Source organism: Sus scrofa, chromosome 10, assembly GCF_054392235.1.
Source record: "Sus scrofa isolate SSC_HxYL_T2T_F1_AM1 chromosome 10, Sscrofa_HxYL_maternal_Yorkshire_Landrace_v2.0, whole genome shotgun sequence".
Taxonomy (NCBI): domain Eukaryota; kingdom Metazoa; phylum Chordata; class Mammalia; order Artiodactyla; family Suidae; genus Sus; species Sus scrofa.
Genome location: NC_139392.1, coordinates 65,819,494 through 65,842,696, shown reverse-complemented (window position 1 = coordinate 65,842,696; position 23,203 = coordinate 65,819,494). Strand labels below are relative to the sequence as shown.

At 41.7% G+C, this 23,203-nt stretch overlaps 1 protein-coding gene and 1 long non-coding RNA gene across 19 annotated transcripts in view; both read left to right on the top strand.

The window, feature by feature from the left end:
• The window catches only part of MKX (mohawk homeobox), a 76,630-nt gene that overhangs the window by 28,509 nt on the left and 24,918 nt on the right, over window positions 1–23,203 (top strand). The gene's annotated exons all lie outside the window — the stretch shown is intronic.
• LOC146399475 (uncharacterized) lies at window positions 3,637–10,942 on the top strand. 2 transcript variants are annotated; one of them, XR_014817808.1, is made up of 2 exons: window positions 3,637–8,051; window positions 10,889–10,942. It is a non-coding gene; the product is annotated as an uncharacterized LOC146399475 (long non-coding RNA). The 2 variants fall into 2 exon arrangements; XR_014817807.1 differs by having other exon boundaries at window positions 4,218–8,057.

The following is a 23,203-nucleotide window of genomic DNA, read 5'->3' as shown; positions in this document are numbered from 1 at the left end:
AGAAAAAAAAATGAAATTATATGAATGAATCTCTGCTTTACATGTCTTCATGACCTTTTTGCTGGATCTCTCTTTACACGGGTTTCCTGACTCATTTAAAGAACATGTGCTGAAGCCATGTCCTGGGGTCACATGACCCAGAGGTACCCTATGGATTCAGGAAGGAGGCATGGCCTGGCACTTCCGATGTTTGTCTTTTGGTGACCTTCCCGGTTTCCCAGCAGCTGGGGCCAGTGTGTTCTCTGACTTGGAGTATCTCCTGTGCCTGCTGGGAGCAGCAGCTCACGCTCTGCCTCGGTCTTGGCCCCCACCTGTTTTGAGTTGTGGTTCCTCTGTCTGGATTTCCCCACCAACTCGACGCCATATGCATTTCATCTGCCGTGAATTTCTCAACTCTTCTGATCTGGCAACGGTACCCTTTCTTGTTTTCAAGGACTGCTAGGCATCCATTTGTTTTTGGTTTTTTTTTCATTTTTTTTATTACTCAAATGAATTTATCACATCTGTAGTTGTATAATGATCATAACATCCATTCGTTTTTAAATTTAGTCTGTGATTTTAATGGGATTTTGAGAGAGAAGTAAATAAAGCTTATTCAGGAGTTCCCTGGTGGCTCAACGGGTGAAGGATCTGGCCTTGTCACTGCTGTGATGTGGGTTTGATCCCTGGCCTGGGAACTCCTGCATGCTGTGGGTCTGGCCAAAAAAAAAAAGTTTACTCAATATTCTGTATTAAAGGGAATTCTGTAGTGTAGACTTTTAGTAAGTGATTTTATCATAGAAGATGTTTCCTTTGTTTCTGACCATTTTTACTGGGAATTTACACACATTCAAATTCTGATATTCAGAATTAGGCATAGATTCTGAATATCAAGGGAGTAATAAATATCGTGTTATTGTTCACAGAGTGGAATGTGGGAACTCCTGGAAAATTCCTGTTGGGTTTCATGTACATAAACATGACACGTTATGATGGGTAAGACTTTCCAAACTGCAGTGCTTGAAAGACAGAACTAAATATAATTTAGTTAAATAAAAAATGCCTCTAATTATGCGACTATGATATAGTGGTACTTGGCAGTCATGCACCTAATAAATACTATGCTTTTGAAATGTGATTAGAATCCAAAAGGATCCTATTTGACTCTGCAGTGATACATGTGGCTGAACCTGCTGGAACTAACTTTTCTTTTTGTCCTTCCAGTGGAAACTTAAGTTCTTTGTTTGAGTGAGTACTGTTGGGAATTTTTAAGTAAAAACAAGGAGCTAAGAATTCCATTCCTTCTTGCCAATCTTTCCATCAAGCAAAATTATCAATTAATGGAGCATTAAGTAATCATATGCTTCGTATTATTTTTTTACCCTTTCATAGTTGGATTAGATGATAATTTTTAGCTAGTGCTACAAATGTATTTAGTTAAAGTTATGCATCAAAATAAAACAATGCCACGGGAGGGAAAGGGTTATTATGTTTCAAAAATATTAATAAAGGGCCTACTAAAATTTGCATAATCAAGTTATTTTGAAAATGTCAGAATATCTTGTTTTCCCCTTAATATCTTTCCTTCTTTCTTTCTCTCCTTCCTTCCTCCCTCCTTCTCTCTTTCTCTCTCTTAAACAGTAGAGTTTGTCGTCTTTGTCAAGGGCTCTGCTCTGTGGGTTCTTCCTTGGTTTGTTCGACTGTGGCTGAGTTGACTGATACTTCACTCTAGTTCTGTCTCTGGTCAGTGGTTGACTGACCACAGAATACTTTTCTAAGAGCTTGCTTTCTTCCCTCAGGGATATGCTTGATTATCCAGCTGTCAGCATGTGGAAACTGTGTTGATTAAAGAGTAATGAATTTAAAATGGGCTGCTGTTCCCATTATCCTTTCTAGAACAGCACCCTCTCTTGCTGGAGCACCTGGTTCCCAGAGTCCTTTGCTCATGGCGACTTCATTGTGGTTCCACTGGGCAGGACCTATTATCCTGGGGGAGGAGGGCTCTTTCCCTGGATTGTGTAGCCGTGGAAGCCCTGGAATCATTCTGATGAGGATGAGGTCGAGAGCTTTACTTGGGATCACTCGTTAATCTCACCACTGGCAGCAGCATAAACAGCAAACACCCAAACCCAGTTCTTGGCTAGTCATTACACCATAGCCCAAGGTTTTTCCTGGAAAAATAGAACTGAAATGTTTTTCTCTTCCAATGATGCAGCATGCCCTCCGTGGGAGATGCTAAATGAACAGCAACAGATCCAAGCGTTTATTTTAAGAAAATATTGTCATTCTCACTGCGGTAGGTTAAGGATCTGGCATTGCCGAAGCTGTGGTGTAGGTTGCAGCTGCATCTTGGATTCGATCCCTGGCCTGTATGTTGAGAGTGGGGCCATTTAAAAAAAAGAAAGAAAGAAAGAAAAGAAAGAAAGAAAGAAAGAAAGTGTTAAGTGAAGCCCTGAAACCAAAACAGAGAGAAAGCTGGCTTGAGGTCTGGCATATTGCCAGGAACGGCAATTTATATGTCACAGTCAGGAACGGAGTAATTTTTTGGTTAATTTTAAAATTATAGTTGATTTGCATTGTTCTGTCCATTTCTACTGTACAGCAACGTGACCCAGTGATGGAGTATGTTTTTTTGATGGCTGTGATGATCAGTCAAAAAATGGTTTTTCTGCCTATATGTTGGTTTTCTAGTACTGCATAACAAATGGCCACAAACTTAACAACTTCAAAACCAATAATAAATACTATTATAAATGTTATCTCAGGTCAGAAGTCTGGCACGGCACAGCTGGCCACATTGCTCAGAGTCTCACTAGGCTGACACTGAGGTATTGGTGACACTGGGTTCTTTCCTAGTGGCAGCGGGAAAGAACCCACCCATAGGCTTTTTTTTTTTTTCTTTCTTTTTTTTTTATTTAATTAATTAATTTACTTATTTTCCTTTTAGGGCCACACTTGCAGCATATGGAAGTTCCCAGACTAGGCATCAAATAGGAGCTGTGGCTACCAGATGACACCACAGCTCACAGCAAGGTGGGATCCTTAACCCACTGAGCAAGGCCAGGGATCAAACCTGCCATCCTCATGGCTGCTACTAGTTGGATTCGTTTCTGCTGAGCCGCAGTGGGAACTCACCCACCCACAAGCTTATTTAGGCTGTTGGCAGAATTCATTTCTTTGTGGTTATAGGCCTGAGCCACACACCCCCCCCCAACCTGGCCTGCATCTCAGCTTCTAGAGGCTGCCCGTTCCTTCTCTCCCATCCTCTGCATTTTCAAACCAACAACAAGCATGTTTGGTCCTGCTCAGGCTTGAATGTCTCTGCCTCCTGCTGTAGCCCCAGCCAGGAAAAACTGTGTTCTAGGGGCTCATGTGACTAGGCTGAGCCCACCCTGATAATCCAGGATCATCCCTCATGATCAACCCTCATTTAAGGTCAACTGATGGGTAATCGTAGTTCCACCTGCAAAGTCACTTTTTCTTTTTTTTCTTTTTAATGGCCACACCTACAGCATATGAAAGTCCTTGGGCCAGGGACTGAATCTGAGCCACATCCGCGACTTACACCACAGCTGTAGCCATGCCAGATCCGTAACCCACTGTGCCGGACTGGGAATCGAACCTGCACGTCCGCAGCGGCCCGGAGCTGCTGCAGTGAGATTCTTAACCTGATGAGAAAGCACGATTCAGTAGCAGAATCTGCCCACAGAAGCTGTGAGGTTGCAACGCTGGGACACAGACTCAGATCTCTTTGCCTCTACAACTTTGCTCTTGACTACCTCACTTTTCCACAAACCTGGGAAAATTTACAAAGGTGGTGGTTTATCTTTGAGAGATCGTCCACCTCCTTTTCTAAGTCGTCTTCCACCTCCTGGCTCCTCTTCACCTCCCTCCAGAGGAGCCTGTGTCCCTCTGGTATGTTCAAGCCCCAGTCCATCCTCAGGACGCTGCTGCCCTTCTGGCCTCCGGAGTCCGTGGTTAACTGGGTCTCCATCAGCACCGCAGGCATCTGTCTCAAAACAGCTGATGTTGGTGAGGTGATGAAGAAAGCATGGTCATGGTAGCTTACACCAGGGCACAGTCGTGACACCAGTAGTGGTAGCTGTGATTATCAAACATTTATCAAGTGCCGGGCACTGTGCTGGGCCCTTGACATGGTTCCTCTTCTTCTTTTTTAATTTGTTGTTTGCTTCCTTGCTTGCTTTTTAGGGCTGTACTCGCAGCATAATGGAGGTTCCCAGGCTAGGGGTCAAATCAGAGCTACAGCTGCTGGCCTACACCACAGCCACATCAATGCCAGATCCGGGCCACATCTGCAACCTACACTGAAGCTCACAGCAACGTCAGATCCTTAACCCACTGAGCGAGGCCAGGGATCGAACCCTCAACCTTGTGGTTCCTAGTCAGATTCATTTCTGCGGCGCCATAATGGGAACTCCATTCTTTTTTAATTTTTAATTTTTTTTCATTTTTAGCTGCCCCATGGCATACTGGAACTTCCTGGCCAGGGATCAGACCCAAGCCGAATTTTGTGATATGTGCCACAACTATGGCAACGCCAGATCCTTTAACCCACTGTTCGCGGCTGGGGAGTGAACCTGCATCCTGGAACTACAGACACCCTCCCAATCCTGTTGCACCACAGCAGGAACTCCCTTGACGTACCTTTTCTTGCTTGAGCCTCATAACCACCTTGTGAGGCTGGTATCATTATGTCCACTTCCACACAGGGTATTTGAAAGCTGTACCTGTAAATTGCTGAGTGGTTGCATGTGCGAGAGTTGAAGGGGCCTCCTCGGCCACTCCGGGCTCTGCTCCTTTGCTTTCCGAAAGGGTAGGATCAGCCATGGGGCGCCTTCCTCTTTGGTTACAACTTTCCGTCCAGAATGTATTTCATCAGTTCCTTTGTCTTACTGCACGTCCTTTCCGCTGTGGTCATTTGAGGCTGGGGATGGTGCCTAGGACAGAGGCTTCTCTGTAGGGCAGGCAGTGTCCCCCCAGGAAGGAGCATAGGGCATCCTGTAGAGGACAGGGATCCGGGGACCTTGGGGTGCTCAGAGGGAGACGGGCGTCTGCTGGAGGCTGCCCTCCAGAGAGCTCCAGAACCCAAACCACGGTGAAAGAGGGTAAAACGATTGCACAGAACAAGGGCGATGCAGTGGGGTGGAGCTCTTCCTATGGAAGAGGCAGCAAACCTGGAAAAAAACCAGCAGACTGCAGTCAGGTTCTTGCCTGTAGCATCCTGAGAGTGGTCCAGAATGCTGAGGGCCGGGGGGCAGGTGGTCCTTGCCTGGAGCGTGGGGTTTAGGCATGTCCTTACAGCTCCTGTGGCACTTAAGCTTCTGTTTTAGGCCACTCTGTATAAATCCACCGAATATGATAAAGTTATGCCTTGAATTTTAAAATAGGCACATTCTAAAAACACTAGATTTAAATTGGATCAAATTTTAAGGACAGCACAGACACTTGGTCTTTTAAAACAGTCCTGCGGTGAATCCTTTTGTGTATAATACAGCCCAACTTCTGTGTTTTATAAATTTAGATTCTATTGGGTTTTTCTTAAATTTAAGGGTAAATAACACTATCTGCTGCCTTTGATTAGGTCTGCCATTGTGTCAGCGGTAGTGCCTATTAAAATACTGCATCCTGGTCATAAAATACAACTGAAATCTCTGGAAAATATAATACTGAGTAGATGAACTGTGACTATCATAGTTTTTAAACCACAAAAATGTTCTTTATATGTGAGCATATGCTCTCCGCGTTTGATCTTCCTGTGTAATAATGATTGTTACTTTCAGAGAACTATTTTTTTTTTAATTTCAAATGCTTTCTTCAAAATTGGGACTCAATGGCATTCCTTTAAAAAAAAAAAAAACCCAGAACCTTTCACTTTTAATCTATAATTAAAGCCAAAGTTTTCTTTTAATTTTAAAAGCTTGTCCTTGAACTAAAATAACACGGAACATTTTAAAACATGGCTCCAAGCTGCTGTAGATACATTTTATTTAAACCACAGAGACTGCAGTTAGATTTCTCAGTGCCAGACAGACTACAAATTATAACTGTAGCAGAAGTGACTGTGAATTTCTGGATGTTGTAGTACCAACTAGGCTGGTTGTGTTTTGGGAGCTGTTCCTGCCCTTGGGCTCTGCTCATGAATGACTTAATCCCGATGTGAGATCAAATGTCATGCCGATTGCCATGCACAGAAGAAGGAGCGTAGCTGCCTTTGCGTTTGAGTTTGACATATGCCTGCAGAGGGGCAGAGCAGTAGGTAGGGAGAGTCACAAAACAGAAGCTGTGAAACGAGGCTAGAACACGGTGAAACTCCAAAAGTCGGACAAACGATAAAAATATCCTTTAAAGCCGAATGCCCTTATTTATTATGGCAAGAAAAGGGGATAATATCCATGATTGAATTGTAAAAATATTTTCACTAAGGTCATTTTTGTACTTACTATTCTGGTATTTGGTTAGCAAATCTAATGCCAGATTAGATCTAATAATATATTGTGTGGCTCTGCGGACTGTAGAAAGTACATGAACATCTGTCATGTTATTGGAGCCTCATTACCACCCCAGGAGGTAAAAATAAGGATGGTTATTCCGGTTTTCTCGCAGAATAGAAGGGAGGTATCACTGGGGAATAGCTCCTTGATGGCAGAGCCAGAAGGAGGAGAAGTTGAGTCTCCCAGCTTCTCGTTCAGACTCTTTCCACTCAATTTTACGGTGTTTTCCATCCTGGTTAAATGTACCCAGAATATTTTTAAAAATCATTTATAGAGTAGACCTCTCCAGGACAGTGACTCTTAACTTATTTGGAGCTGGACTCCTCCTTTTGTACACGGACTGCTTGGAACATTGGATAAGGAGCTTTGGATCCTTCTTCAAAGAAATACACACGCACGTCCCCTCTTCTGTGTAACCCAGGCGGCAGCAAGGGTGACTCGAATTCTTTAGATCCAAAGAGGACTCTCTTGGACACTCTTCTCACGGCGGAAATTCAGCCCCTTCTGAAGATTTCTGATGATGCCTGAGAAGTCTTCAAAACATGGTTGGGAAGGCTTACTTTCCACAGTGTGTTCAGTTTATGGGTGGCACTGCCATCCTAGCATGGTCCCTGTTCGGTATCGCATTGATTGAGATATGCAACGTACTCCCTCAAATGCCAGAAGCCTCCCCACCCCCCACCACTCTCAGCAGGCATGTGCACATGCTGGACTATACAGAACGTTTGAAAAAGGTGAAGGAGGGCGACTCTTCATGTCTCCATCCACGTGGTCCCCAGCAGCCCAGCATCTCCTAGCTCCACCCTCCCCGCCTCCGTCCTTTCCTACTCACCACCTAATCCCCCAGTTGCTACCAAATCTGCAAGTTCCGGGCAGTGCTGAGCAATCCAGCTCTCTCCAGCTGCCGCTACAAAACTCCATCTCAGGCGTGCATCGCATGCTCAGCCCACTCCCCAAGGTGCTAAGCAAACCTAAATGGCTCTGTAGCTCGTAACCTTTACTTTCCTCATAAGACATTTGTGACGTTAAATGGCATTTTCTTCAGCTATACCTGTTAATAATTTTAGATTTCCAGAGATTTCCTAAAACCCCTCTAGGTTTGGAACCCCGTTTGGAGATAGCTCTGGGGTTTCTGGGCTTCTTGGGGCTGTGTGAGTTTAGGACTCTCCTGGGGTTCCTCTTGGGGGCAGAGTTGGTGATTAGGCACAGAGCACGCTCGTGACCATCGTGGGGTCATATCCAGTCCAGGACGGTTGGTGTGGAGGCTGTCCCTGGGCTCAGAGCCCGTGCTAGTGGACTTACTCATTCCATTCCCCTGGCCAGTCTAGAAACCAAAGGTGGTATCGAAGCTTCTGGAAAAAAAGGAAAACCAATCCATCAATCTAACAAAAACCACTTTGGTTCATGCTTATGTTCATTACAGAGAAAATATACATGTATTATTGGGAGACGTGAAGAACATGATATCGGAATAGAAAATGGCACAAAATTGTATAAGGAAGTGCATAGTAATTTTAGTAAGGGAGTCTTTTTTAATTTTTTTTTTTTCTTTTTAGAGCTGTACCTGTGGTATATGGAAGTTTCCAGGCTAGGGGTCAAATTGCAGCCGCAGTTGCCGGCTTACACCACAGCCGCAGCAACCCGGGATCTGAGCCACAGCTGCAACTTACATCGCAGCTTGCGGCAATGCTGGATCCTTAACCCACTGAGCGAGACCTGGGACCGAACCCATGTCCTCATGGATACTACTTGGGTTCATAACCCACTGAGCCACCATGGGAACTCCTGGAAAGGAGTCTTTTAGATAATTGATTTGATTTGATTTAAATTTGAAATGATGTTATTCCGAGAGATGCATTCTTTTCTCCCCTCTGTGGAGATGGTCTGTGATTTCAAAGCTCTGCTGCTTGAGATCTGCCTCTATGTTAGGGTATTCTAAACCTGTATACTTTTGTTCTTACTTGTGATTGGACAGTCTCAAAAGACTTTCATCCTACTTGAAAGCAGAGATATGATTGGGCTAGAATTTATCTATCACATTTATGAGGGAAACTTCCCTGTTCAGTCCCATGCTGTGACTTGGAAATATCACTGGTGAACATAAATGTTAAGCACCTTGGGAGTTCCCATTTTGGCTCAGCAGGTTACAAACCCAACCAGTATCCATGAGGATGCAGGTTTGATCCCTGGCCTCACTCTGTGAGTTAAGGATCCAGTGTTGCCGCCATCTGCAATGTAGGTCACCCATGCGCTCAGATCTGGTGTTGTTGTGGCTGTGGTTAGACTGGCAGCTGCAACTCCAATTCCTTCCCTAGCCTGGGACAGGTGAGGCCCTTAAAAACCAACAAACATGGCAGAGGTCTGGAGTTAAAGGAATAAGCCACAAATGTGATGCCTACTGCACTTCTGAAGGTGCATGGCAGAGGTAGAAATCCTAAACTGGATATTAGATCTTGTCATGCTTCCTTCCAGTAGTGGGTACTGTCTGTGGTCCCTGATGCCTTAGACTCTCTCATCAATGGAGGAAGATGAGGAGGAAGCAGTGTCAGAATGTCAAGTCAGAGGAGCAACCTCAGACACATTTTATTCTAACCAACTTAACTGCAATTTGACTGGTCTCTGCAGGTCCTCTTGGTTTTCAGAAAAAGACTCAGGGCAGGGGCAAAAGGCACTGGGTTCCCCACTTTATTTCAACCATCGACCATCTAAATGTGGGTACTTGGTACAATTTATATATATATTTGGTCTTTTGAGGGCAGCACCCACAGCATATGGAGATTCCCAGGCTAGGGGTCAAATCGGAGCTATAGCCACTGGCCTACACCACAGCCACAGCAATGCCAGATCTGAGCCACATCTGCCACCTACACCACAGCTCATGGCAATGCCAGATCTTTAACCCACTGAGTGAGGCCAGGGATCAAACCTGCAACCTCATGGTTCCTAGTTGGATTCTTTTCCACTGAGCCACGACGGGAACTCCTAAATTTCTTTCCTGTGAAGGAAGGGCTTTTTTTTTTTTTTAATGGCCGCACTTGCAGCACATGGACGTTCCTGGGCTAATAGTCGAATTGGAGCTGCAGCTGCCAGCCTACGTCACAGCCACAGCCAAGCAGGATCTGAGCTGCGTCTATGACCTACTGCACAGCTCACGGCAACACCAGATCCTTAACCCACTGAGCAGGGCCAGGGATCGAACCCACATCCTTATGGATTCGAGTCAGGTTCTTAACCCACTGAGCCACAACAGGAACTCCAAGAGTGGCTGTCCTAATATTTGACTATGTATCAGATAAATCTATTTTGATAAAGAGAGAATCTGATTTTTGAGAAAGAATAATCCAGAATAAAGACATTAAGTAAAAATATGATTAACATGCCACGTGTAAGAAATACTGATGTCGGAGAGAGAAAAGAAACAGTGAGTAGTAGGAAAGAAAATCTAGAGGAGGAAGATCCAAAAACACTCCATAGTGATGTGGAGAAAAAGACATTGGGAAGGTTGATGGGATGGGAAAGGAGAGAGCTGGAGGAAGAAGGGAAAGTCAGAATGTAAAGCGGAATGAGTCTTGTTTCTGCATCAAGTTTTACATGCTAATGGTCAGAGAAGCCTTAAAACCTGCAGTTACTGACAGGTTGGACCTGAATGGGCTCTTGAAGGAGTTTGGGGCTTCTCTGTTAAGTAGCGCTGATGAGTCTTGAAACGAGTGATCGTTTTTTTATTGAGTACTTAGGTTAAGCTTTCAAATGTCTTGTCTAGTCTTTTCAAGGGCCTGTGAACAAGATAAGAAGGTTCCTTTAAGGGACGAAGCATGTTGAAGGGTGTGTGAGTCAGCAGATCAAGAAATATTTCCTTCTCTGGAGTTCCCGTTGTGGTTCAGTAGTTAACGAAACGGACTAGGAGCCATGAGGTTGCAGGTTCGATCCCTGGCCTTGCTCAGTGGGTTAAGGATCCAGCGTTGGCATGAGCTGTGGTGTAGGTTGCAGACGCGACTCGGATACCCTATTGCTGTGGCTGTGGTGTAGGCCGGTGGCTACAGCTCTGATTCAACCCCTAGCCTGGGAACCTCCATATGCCATGGGAGCGGCCCAAGAAATGCAAAAAAGACAGAAAAAAAAAGAAAGAAAGAAATATTTCCTTCTCAGGCCTGTAAGGCGACTAAAGATAAACTGGTGAGAAGGGATTCTGGTCATTGTGACCAATTAGTCGTGAATCTGGAATAAGAGCTTCCTTTAAGCCCAAGGTCAAGAATAGGAAGCATATCCCTGGCCTCACACAGGGGGTTAAGGATCAGGCGTTGCCGTGAGCGGTGGTGTAGGTCGCAGACCCGGCTCAGATCTGGCGTTGCTGTGGCTGCGGTGTAGGCTGGCAGCTGCAGCTCTGATTCGACCCCTAGCCTGGGAACTTCCAAATGCCATGGGTGTGGCCCTCAAAAGACCGAAAAGAAAAAGAATAGGAAGCAAAAAATCATGGTCACAAATCAAACCCTAACTTATCTTCAGCTTTTTCATTGTAGCACAATTCTAGGAATCTCTGCTTTCACAGGAATGCTACCAGAAACTGGACATTTCTGTACTTTTGAAGATTCCTCAGAATTCACTGTTACTATGAGAGGTAAGCAAGAGTTCAGGTGTCCAGTCTGTGTGGAGTCCCTTAGAACTGCCATCCACTGGCCACGTGAGGCAACAGAGCACTTGGAAGTGTGATGAGTCCAAAGTGAGACCTGTTTACACGTTTGGGGCAAGGGGAGGGCAGTGGCAGCAGGAGAAATATCTCATTGATAATTTCAATATTGCTTCCATGTTGAAATGATACTGTTTTGGCTGTGTAGAGTTAAAAAGAAATATTTTATTGAAACACTGTTTTCTTTTTCCTCTTGCTTTTTTAAGTGTGTCTACTAGAAAATTTAAAATTGCTGATGTGGTTTGCATTTGCGGCTCACAGCGTAATTCTGTTGGACAGTAGGCCTTAGCAGTGACGGCGGGAGGCAAGGGGCTGAGAGAGGGCCTCCCTGCAACCCCACAGATTCGGCATTCATCTTAGGGAGACCCCGCCGTCTTCAGGGTCATTCATGCATCTGGCCTAGAGCCACATCCCTGTGTCAGCTCACCTTTGTTTTATTATTGTTACCAGACCTCAGAAATCAGTGTGAAGGACAGAACTAGTCTGCTGCCCTCCTTAGGTTGTCACGTTCCTGCAACATAGATTCTCAATCACCCCCCAGGTCCCAGCATATCTGAGGTATAGTTGGTCTTGTGTGTGTATTAAAGAGACGGGGAAATGCCCAGCTGAGTGGCGCACAAGAGAATATAGGTTCTGTAGGTTCAGGCATATGATCGGAGACCTTGTGAGGGTCCGTTTACTAAACCGGGAGGAAGCAAAGCCTTTCTACAGCAGGTATTAAATATTCAACAGCGTGCACCAGTGTCCCTGTCTTTACAGCCAACGAATCTTCAAACTGGTTAGTGAACATGTCATACCAGCTGTTAAATTCTTTCATAGTCTCTGGTTGGAATTATTTCTTAAGCTTTGAAAATTTCTTTCTCTAAAAAAGAAAAAAAAAGAAAAGAAAAGAAAAGAAAGGAAAAAAAGGAGTTCCTGTCATGGTGCAGTGGAAACGAATCCGACTAGGAACCATGAGGTTGCGGGTTCGATTCCTGGCCTTGCTCAGTGGGTTAAGGATCCGGCGTTGCCGTGAGCTGTGGTGTAGGTTGCAGATGTAGCTTGGATCTGGTGTTGCCGTAGCCAGATCTGATTAGACACCTAGCCTGGGAACCTCCATATGCCAATGTTCCATAGGAGAACATTATTTAGAAAAAGTATAAAGGCTGGCATCATCCACTCTCCCATTTTTTAGAGTTGCCATCCGTTTAACCTGGTCTTTTCTGATGGAATAATACAGAGGGCCGTTTAATTTATTCTGCATGCATATAACATGAGTCAGGGTGCTTTCAGAAAGAATTTTTTTAAAAAATAGGATATAAGCTTTCATTTTGAAAAACGAAGCTTTACCAAAAAAACTTTCTCCCTTGAAAATACAAGGCGACTAACCAGAGGAACATTGAGGGGAGGGTGGGAAGAAAATTCTTGTTTCTTTTTTTTGAAATTCAAAACTTAAGTTAGTTTTGCAGACATAGCCCACATGTAATGCCAGTGGTTGCCAAGTACTGTGACAAATAATTGTCAGTGCAGGCGAAGAAACATTGGCATGGAGGCATGGGGAGCTGGAGATGGCTGCATTTTTGTGTTTCTTTTACTTCTCTTCATGTGCACTGGGTCCCTGTATCTTCATCTTGCCTCCTGGACCCCAGGCATCCCTGGCCAGCTTCTTTTAAGAATGACCTCCCAGGAGTTCCCGTCATGGCTCAGTGGTTAACCAATACAACTAGGAACCCTGAGGTTGTGGGTTCGATCCCTGGCCTTGTTCAGTGGGTTAAGGATCCGGTGTTGCCGTGAGTTGTGGTGTAGGTTGCAGACTGGCTCGGATCCCGCGTTGCTGTGGCTCTGATGTAGGCTGGTGGCTGCAGCTCCGATTAGACCCCTAGCCTGGGAACCTCCATATGCCGCAGGAGCGGCCCAAGAAATGGCAAAAAGACGAAAAGACAAAAAAAAAAAAAAAAAAAAAAAAAAAGAACGTCCTCCCAATGTCCTCTTCTTTCTTCATCCAGGGGTGACTACACACTGGGCACAACAGCACAGCCCACTTTCATTCCATGCGTCTATTTTCATTTCTTTTAAAATCAAAAGAAAAATGACCATAATAATAATAAATTATGATAGGTTTATTATTATTATTTTTTTTAAGGAGGCAAGAGTCCACAAAGGCCCAAGTCCCTAGAGTCCCCCCCTTCATTGACCAGGGCCTTTCTTCCTGCTTTCCAGGGGGACTGCTGTTAAAGTCTGACAGTTGATAGATAGTGTTTGAACGTGAAATTATCTGATGCCTGGATATTGCTTGAAAACGTATCAGCTAAATGAGAGAGGGTATCGATGGAATAAAATTGGCAAAGGTTTAAAATTTTTTTAATCTAGGAAATAGGAACATTGGGGTGTGTGTGTGTGTGTATGTGTGTGTGTGTTTGGCCACGCCTGTGGCGTGAGGAAGGCAGAAGTTCTGGGGCCAGGGGTTGAACCTGTGCCATAGATGTACCCAGACAACACTGGATCCTTAACCTGCTAGTCGCAAGGTAACTCCTGGGTTGGGCTTTTGGGGGTTTTTTTTAAGTTATTTTTTCTGGAGTTCCCGTCTTGGCTCAGTGGTTAACGAATCCGACTAGGAACCATGAGGTTTCGGGTTTGATTCAGGGCCTTGATCAGTGGGTTAAGGATCCGGTGTTGCCATGAGCTGTGGTGTAGGTCACAGATATGGCTTGGATCTGGTGTTGCTGTTGCTCTGGCGTAGGCCCTGGAAAAGACAAAGTAATAATAATTATTATTATTTCTATTTTCGTGCATCCTTGAAAAAATTATCCTACGTGTTGCAGAAAGAATGTATTGAGTAATCTTTGTCCTCGCACTTAAAAAGAGCTTGTTAACTGAAAGCCAGTGAATTGTATACATTAAGTTGGTGAATTGTAAAAAAAAAAAAAAAAAAACTCTGACAGTTTAGCATCCTAATAACATGATGTGTTCTAAGGTGATAAATTCCTCCCTCCATCAGTTAGTCAGTCTGTTAACAATCACTGAAAATCCTTTCTATGAGGTATTAGAAGTAAAACAGTGAACATGACAGACAGCATATTGTGGAAGACAAGTATTGAACAAAGACATATGCCAGATGCTACAAAGAAATGCAGGATGCCGTACAAAACATGACAAGAGTGATCTTATCTAAATACATTTTTAAAATATTTAACTTTTAATGTGTCCTTACAGAGAATCTTTATATATTTAATAGCAAATATGAATGTAAATTCTTATTTTTCCCTATTTTCTTTTTGTCTTTTTGTCCTTTTTTTTTTTTTAGGGCCACACCCGTGGCATATGGAGGTTCCCAGGCTAGGGATCTAATCAGAGCTGTAGCCACCAGCCTACAGCAGAGCCACAGCAGCACCAGATCCAAGCCGCGTCTGCAACCTACACCACGGCTCATAGCAACACCGGATCCTTAACCCACTGAGTGAGGCCAGCCATTGAACCAGCAATCTCATGGTTCCTAGTTGGATTTGTTTCTGCTTTGCCACAATGGGAACTCCTCCCCCATTTTTATATAAAAGGTAGATTATTCAATTCAACAGCAAAAAACAAACAACTCAATTAAAAATGGAAAAAGGTTCTGTCTGTAGGATTTTCTATGTATAGCATCATGTCATCTGCAAACAGTGACAATTTTACTTCTTCCTTTCTAATTTGGAGTCTTTTATTTCTTTTTCTTCTCTGATTGCCATGGCTAGGATCTCCAAAACTATGTTGAATGATAGTGGTGAGAGTGGACATCCTTATCTTGTTCCTGATATTAGATGGAAATGCTTTCAGCTTTTCACCATTGAGTGAGATGTTAGCTGTGAGTGTATCATATATGGCCTTTGTTATGTTGATGTAGGTTCCCTCTGTACCCACTTTCTGGAGAGTTTTTTTTTAGTCATAAATGGGTGTTGAATTTTATCAAAAGCTTTTTCTGCAGCTATTGAGGCGATCATATGGGTTTTATTCTTCATCAAAAAGAACACAGATGGCAAATGTTGGTGAGGATGTGGAGAAGAGGGAATGCTTATCTATACACTGTTCATGGGAATGTAAACTGGTGCAGCAACTATAAAAAAATAGTATGGCGGTTTCTCAAAAAACTAAAAGTGGAACTAGCATATGACCTGGCAATTCCACTCTTGGGTACATATTTGAAAAAAGCAAAAACATTTTTGAAAAGTAACATGTACCCCAGTGTTCATAACAGCACTATTTACAATGGCTAATGTGGAAGCCACCTAAGTGTCCATCAGCAGATGAGTGGATAAAAAAGATGTGCTCTATATACGTATATACAGTGGAATGCTACTCAGCAATAAAAAGGAATGATATAATGCCATTTGCAGCAATAGAGATTATCATCCTAAGTGCAATAAATCCAAAAAAGACAAATGCCATCTGATAGCATATATGTGGAATCTAAAATATGACACAAATGAACATATTTACAAAACAGAAACAGACTCACAGATATAGAGAACAAACTTATGGTTACCAAAGGGGAAAGTGGATGGAGAGGGATAAATTAGGAGTCTGAGATTAGCAGTTAAAAATTACTGTATATAAAATAAACAACAAAATCGTGCTGTATATCATCTAGGGAACTATATTCAATAACCTGTAATAAACCATAACGTAAAAGAATATGAAAGAGAATATGTATATGTATGTTGTATAACTGAATCATGTCATTGTATACCAGAAACTAAAACAACAATATAAATCAACAAGACTTCAATTAAAAAAAACAAAAACGCACAGTGAGATTTCCCACCAGTTTAGATGGGTATTATCAAAAAACAGAAATTAACAAGTGTTTGTGAGGATGTGGAAAAATTGGAACCCTGTGCACTGCTGGTGGAACTATAAAATAATGCAGCTGCTATGGAAAACACTTTGCTGGGTCCTCAAAAAATTAAAAATAGAATTACCATATGATCTAGCAATTTTAGTTCTAAGTGTATCCCCCAAAGAACTAAAAAATTGGGACTTGAACACATACTTGTACACCTGCTTTCATAGCAGCATTGTTCGCAATAGCCAAACGGTGGAAGCAGCCCAAGTGTCTGTTGATAGATGAATAGACAGACAATTGTGGTATATACACACAATGGAATATTATTCAGCCTTAAAAAGGAAGGAAATTCTGACACATGCTCCAAAATGGATGAAACTTGGAGACATTATTCTAAGAAAGTCACAAAATGCCCTGTTTTCTGTGTGTGTATAATCATAATTTTGCTGTCAACTCTCTTATTGATATTTATTAATTTGAAAGCACTTCATGGAGTAGGGAGATAAACCTGGGATAGTCATGAATAGCAAATATTTTGTCCCAATTAGTTATATATGCTTTGATTTTCCTTTTGCTTTTTTCCCATGTAAGCTTTGAAAAAATGTAATTATGTTTATTGATCTTTCTTTGTATGACTGCTAGGTTTTATTTTATTTTTTAATTTTTTTATTGAGGTATAGTTAATTAACAGTATTGTGCCACTTTCTTCTGTACAGCAAAGTGAGTCAATTTTATATATATACACTGTGTATACACTCTTTCTTTGTATTCTTTTCCATCCTGGTCTATTCCAGGAGATTGAATATAATTCCCTGTGCTGTACAGTAGGACCTTGTTGTTTATCCATTCTAAATGTAATAGTTTGCATCTGCAAAGGCCCCATCCCTTTTACTCCCTCCCGCCACCATGGCAACCACAAGTCTGTTTTCTGTGTCTGTGAGTCTTTTTCTGTTTCATAGAGAAGTTCATTTGTGCCATATTTTAGGTTCCACATGTAAGTAATATCACATTGTATTTCTCTTTCTGACTTACTTCACTTAGTAGGTGGCATCTCTCTTGGCACAAATGGCAGTATTTCATCTTTTTTATGGCCAAGTAGTATTTCATTATATAAATGTACCACATGTTCTTAATCCCTTCATCTATCGATGGACATTTAGATGGTTTCCATGTCTTGACTGTTGTGAATAGTGCTGCAGTGAACATAGGGGTGTCTGTATCTTTCTGAATTATGGTTTTGTCCAGATATATACCTAGGCGTAGGACTGCTAGATCATGTAGTAGTTCTATATTTAGTTTTCCGAGGAACCACCATACTGTTTTCCATAGTGGCTTGTACCAATTTACATTCCCACAAACAGTGTAGGAGGGTTCCCTTTTCTCCACACCTTCTCCACCATTTGTTATTTGTAGACTTATTAATGCTGGCCATTCTGACCAGTGTGAAATGGTAACCTCACTGTAATTTGAATTTGCCTTTCTCTAACAGTTAGCAATGTTGAGCATTCTTTCATGTGCCATCCATATGTCTTCTTTGGAGAGATACCTATTTAGGTCTTCCGCCCATTTTTCCATTGGGTTATTGTTTTGTTGTTGTTGAATTTTATTAGTTGTTTGTATATTTTGGAGATAAAGCCCTTGTCAGTTGCATTCTTTGCAAATATTTTCTCCCATTTCATAGATTTTTTTTTTTTAATGATTTCCTTTGCTGTGCAAAAGCTTGTAAGTTTGATTAGGTCCCATTTGTTTATTTTTGTTTTTATTTCTATTGCTTTGGGAGACTGACCTAAGAAAACATTTGTATGGTTGATGTCAGAAAATGTTTTGCCTATGTTCTCTTCTAGGAGTTTTATAATGTCATGTCTTATGTTTAAGTCTTTATGCCATTTTGAGTTTATGTTAGTGCGAGGGTATGTTCCAGTTTCATTGATTTACATGCAGCTGTCCAGATTTCCCAGCACCACTTGCTGCAGCGATTTTTTTTCCCCGTTTTATATTCTTGCCTCCTTTGTCGAAGATTAATTGATTGTAGGTGTCTGGGTTTATTTCTGGGCTCTCTCTTCTGTTCCATTAATCCGTATATCTGTTTTGTACAAGTACCACACTGTCTTGATTACTGTAGCTTTGTAATATTGTCTGAAATCTGGGAGAGTTAGGCCTACTGCTCCCCCTGCCTCAGGATTGCTTTGCTGATTCTGGATCTTTCTTTTATGGGTCCATGTAAATTTTTGGATTATCTGTTCTAGTTCTATGAAAAATGTCATGGGTAATTTGATATGGATCTCATTAAAGCTATAGATTACTTTGATTAATATGACCATTTTAGCAATATAAATTCTTCCAATCCAGGAGCATGGGATATTTTTCCATTTCTTTGAATCCTCTTTAATTTCCTTGATTACCATTTCATAGTTTTCAGCATTTAAGTCTTTCACCTCCTTGGACAAGGTTATTCCTATGTACTTTATTTTTTTTGGTGTGATTTTAAAAGGTATTATTTTGTCATATTCCTTTTCTAATATTTCATTGTTAGTATACAGAAATGCAACCAAATTCTGAATGTTAATCTGTATCCTTGTACTTTGCTGAATTCCTTTATCTGATCAAGTAGTTTTTGTGTGGGGTCCTTAGGGTTTTCTGTATATGGTATCATGTCATCTGCATAGAGTGACAATTTACCTCTTCTCTCCCAATTTGGATACCTTTTATTTCTTTTTCTTTTCTGATTGTTGTGGCCAGGACTTCCAGTACTATGTTAAATAAAAGTGACCATCCATGTCTTGTTCCATGTTTTAGCAGGAAGGCTATCAGCTTTCCTCTGTTGTGTATTATATTGGCTGTGGGTTTGTTATAAATGGCTTTTATATTATGTTGAGATATGCTCCCTCTCTACCCACTTTGGTAAGAGTTTTTATCATGAACGACTTTGAATTTTGTCAGATGCTTTTTCTGCATCTCTTGAGATGATCATGTGGTTTTTCACTTTTCTTTTGTTCATGTGGTATATGACATTGATTTGCGTTTGTTGAACCATCCTTGTGAACTTGGGATGAATCCCACTTGGTCATGGTGTATGATCTTTTTTATGAATTCGGTTTGCTAAAATTTTATTGATGGCTGCTCGATTTTAAGTGATAGAGGGAATTTCTTCACTTCAAAACTTTTAAGGGAGTGTCCCAAGTTTTCTTCTGGTATTTCTATGGCTCTCAATTTGTGCCTTAAGTATTTTATCTGTTTTGAATATAATCTTGGCTTGAGATAAATTATAGTATACTTTGTTTTTCCCATAAAGCTACCCAGTTATTCTAATACCATTTATCGATCAGTCTCTCTTTCTCTTTCCTGGTTGAAAATACTATGTTTTAAATTGAGTCTGTCTTAATTTTCTATTCTCCTCCTGATTTTTTTTTTAACCTATGCTCCAACCCCTTGAGGCCTTAGAATACGTTTAAAATCGGCTGTGCTTATTCTCCCTCATTCTTTTCTTTTTTCACAGTTTTTCTAGCTACTGTTGCTTATTTACTGTCCCATAGTTAGGTCAATTTGTCTCCTCAAAACAAAACAAAACAAATAAACAAAAAAAACCTTTATTTTTATTGGGATTGTGTTACTTTTATGAATTAATTATAGAAATTTTTTTTTAGTATATAGAATCTTCTCATCCAGAAACTTGGTATGTCTGTTCATGTCTTCTTTTGTGTCTATTAGTTATATTTAAAATGTTCCAAATAAGTCTTGAACATTTGTTAAATGTAGCCCTAGGCATATGATCTTTTTGTTGTTGTGTTGTTGTAATTAGGGTCCTTTCTTCATCACTTTTATTAAATGTTGTTTTTCTATGAGAAAGCCATTCATTTCTATATGTTAATATTGTATCCTGCTACCACCATGAATTAGCTTATCATTTTTGGAGTTTTTCCGTTGATTTTGTGTTTTCCAGTAATACAGTTACATTATTTTCAAACAGTAATGTTTTTATCTCTTTTCTAACATTTTTGCCATGGATTTTTTTCTCTTGGCTGACTGCATTGAATTGTAGCTTCAGTACAGTGTTAAATAATAAAAGCAGTGGTGCAGATTCTTGCCCTGTCTATGGTTTTCCTATTTCTTGTGATGCTGGCTGTGAGGCTTCAGTCCATATCTTCAGACTATGGGTTTCAACTTTAAAAACCTGGATTCAGATTTTCTTCTCAATGGCTAAGAAATAGCTGGTAAATCACCTAAATGGCTCTGCTGCATATCAGTATCTATAAAATGAGGGAGTGAAAAATCCCTGCCTCCCAAAGGTATTGATAATAGTGGTGAAAGCATTCGATTCGCTGTGTGTGTAAATGCACCGTGTTATGCCTCTTTTCTCCTGCACAGAATGCTTCCTCTTTTAAGAACTGCAAAGCTGGATTTCCCTTTGTGGCTCTGAGCTGTTTTGTGATTCCATTCACAACCCAATTCCTACATATATTCCAACGGTGGAAAGAAAAAGTGCGTTTTGAACGACGAGCAAATGCCTCTGCTGACCTTTAGCTAAAATGTATTCCAAACCTGAAGCTTTTTGGAAGGCTCAGAAAATGTTGGTCACCTTCTTGTAAAAAAGTGAAAGAAAAAATGTTTATGTCCCTCAGCACTCTGACTGAGCTGGAAGTGAGTACGCTGAGGTGCTGGTATTTCTTGGTGTTTCAGTTCTGGGAAAAATGAAACCAGAAAATATAGGAATTTTTTCAAGATTTTCGATTGTGTAAGCTCTCTCTTTTTTTCCACCCCCCCCCCCCCCGCTTTGGTTAACATTGAAAGGGTCATATGAATTGGATTCAACCATAGCTCTTCTGCAAACGAATTCCAGCCAGTGATCCGGAGCTCAGCTTTGCTTCTGTGTAACATTCTATGTTTTAGAGAATGAACTGCATGTCGGGAAGTACCTAGGCTGCTTCCTTTCTCAGACACAGCACTGCCTCCTGGTAACCTTGACTCGACGGGCAACCCCTGGCCCCTGTAGGAGTTTTGTATGTCTTTTTAAAAGTGAGCTTCCATGTGAGTTTCCGTGCAGAGTTATGTTTTGATCCAATCCAATAAGAGTTGTAAATTGACTTTTCCTTTGTGAGAAACCACTCCCGAGGGGCTCCATGTCTTATAGGGTATTCTCGACCTGAAGTGTGTGGACGGCGCCTCCCCTCGTGCTTGAGAAGTCAGAGCTGTGGTCATTGTGTTCCTGGTGCTGTCTACACCACCTGCCTTCCTCTTTCAGGTGGCTCTCAGAGGGCCTGGGTGTTAAGCTGGGAAGGTTGTTGTTTCAAGCAGCAGTAGCAGCCCTCTTCCCTGGCTTGCTGGTACAGCCCTGGCTTTGGAGAGGCCTCCGGCTTGGTCATGTGGCTGGGCTTCAGAGCAGAGCTTCGTCCACCCTCATTTTCCTGGATTTGGTTCTTGGGACTGTACGTCGAATCTGAGGAATCTGCCCTTTCTAGAGGGATCATGGGTGCAGGTTTGCATTAAAAGCTAACGAAGCCTTCTATCGTCTCTCCCAAAGGCTAGTCTGAAGACACTCAAGGCTCCAGCACGTGTTCTGGATTTGCTCGCTGACCTTGAAAGGCGCGTGCATTTGAAAACAGAGCCCTTCTTTGATTTACATGTGTGAAATCATCTCTTGTGAATCTCAAAGCAAAAGCATCAGGAGAGAAAACAATGGGGAACAGTCCTTTAGAGGGAAAGGCTTTGGGAAACTCTTGCTTATTGCACATGATGGCAGTAGCAGGATCATCATTTACAGAGTGCGTATGGAAGCAAATTTAATACATTAGAATAAAAGCCAAAAGGAGAGATTCCATTACAGAAAGCACTCAAAAACTAGCCCGTTGCAGACCTAGCCTGGATTGCTGTAGGGGCAGCTGTGTCTGGGCTCCCCTAACACACACCACCAGCTCCAAAAGAAGGCCCCATCCAAGTTAATTCAACAAGGAGACGGGAGTCAGGAAGGAAAGCATGTTTGTTTCAGTGGGGGAACATGCTTCATAATTACATAAAGTAAAATGAACAACCTAGAAAATGACAGTGTGTGTTCTAAAATCATTTTTCTCATTAGATAAACTTCAGAGGACAGAAACCATCTCTCTCTTGTTCACTACTGTATTACCAGCCATTAGCAAAGTAGAGTCAAGATCTGTTGATTGATTGGGTCATTGCTTCTTGATCCCTGGGGAACATAAGGAGACGTTCCACCTTAGAAACAATCCTAGTTTGGAAGGTATGTATGATTTTTGTTATGTAAATATAACAGCAAGCAAAGTAAACAGGACTAGGATCAGCCAGAATCAGTTCCTAGGCAATCAGGAACAGACGCTCGGCCATGGAAATGGTTTACATTACTCCCAAAGCAAAATTTTGCATTTAGTGTAAGAAACAGTGGTACAACACCGAGCCTTTGCTTTCTACTGACAGTGTAAACATTACTCCAAGATGTAGTCTCTGGAAATAATTTAGTTAACTCTTATTTTTATATGCATGGTTCTGTTCTGGAGACTCGTTGCAAAAAAAAAAAAAAAACTGATGGAAAGTTATTTTCTTTAAGCGACAGTGTGTTTACAGAAATTCCTTGAAATCTTGACGGTTATTGAAAAGACCAAAATAAATGTTGCCCTGAAATTGCCTGTTGCAGAACAACTCTGCACCTTCCAAAGCAGTACCATACTTTGCTAGTAAATCACCCCAAATCCATAAAGGTCACAGAGACTGCTCCCTTTGTAAAATGAAATATTTATGTTCCCATCCCTGAAACATACCGGGGATCATTTCGGTGTTTTAAGTTGAGGGTACATAGTCAATTATTCCAAAATTACGGAGGCCAAATGTCACTCCCTCCAAAAAGTTTGTGAAATATCTATTTATCTGCGGGCAGATGACTACGCAGGATAATCAGAGGCAGACTTTGTCAAGTTAAGTCTAAGTAAACACAGCTGAACATAAGCAAGTTGGACTATAAGGGTTTTTTGAGCTTTGCCAACAGCATATGACCTTGGAAAATGCTGCCTTTTTTTTTTTTTTTCTTTTTTTTAACTGCAATCTGCTTTCAATGGAAAAAAGAATTCTTTTTGGTTCACATTAACAAGTGATGATTAGAAGCTTGTTATGTTCTAATTTTTAGATGCAGGGCAAATGAACATCATGCACATACGCAACAGAAAGCCGCCTTCCTGAGGGACTCATTCCCCATGAAGGGGCTGAATTTAAACCGCGAAAGCGGAA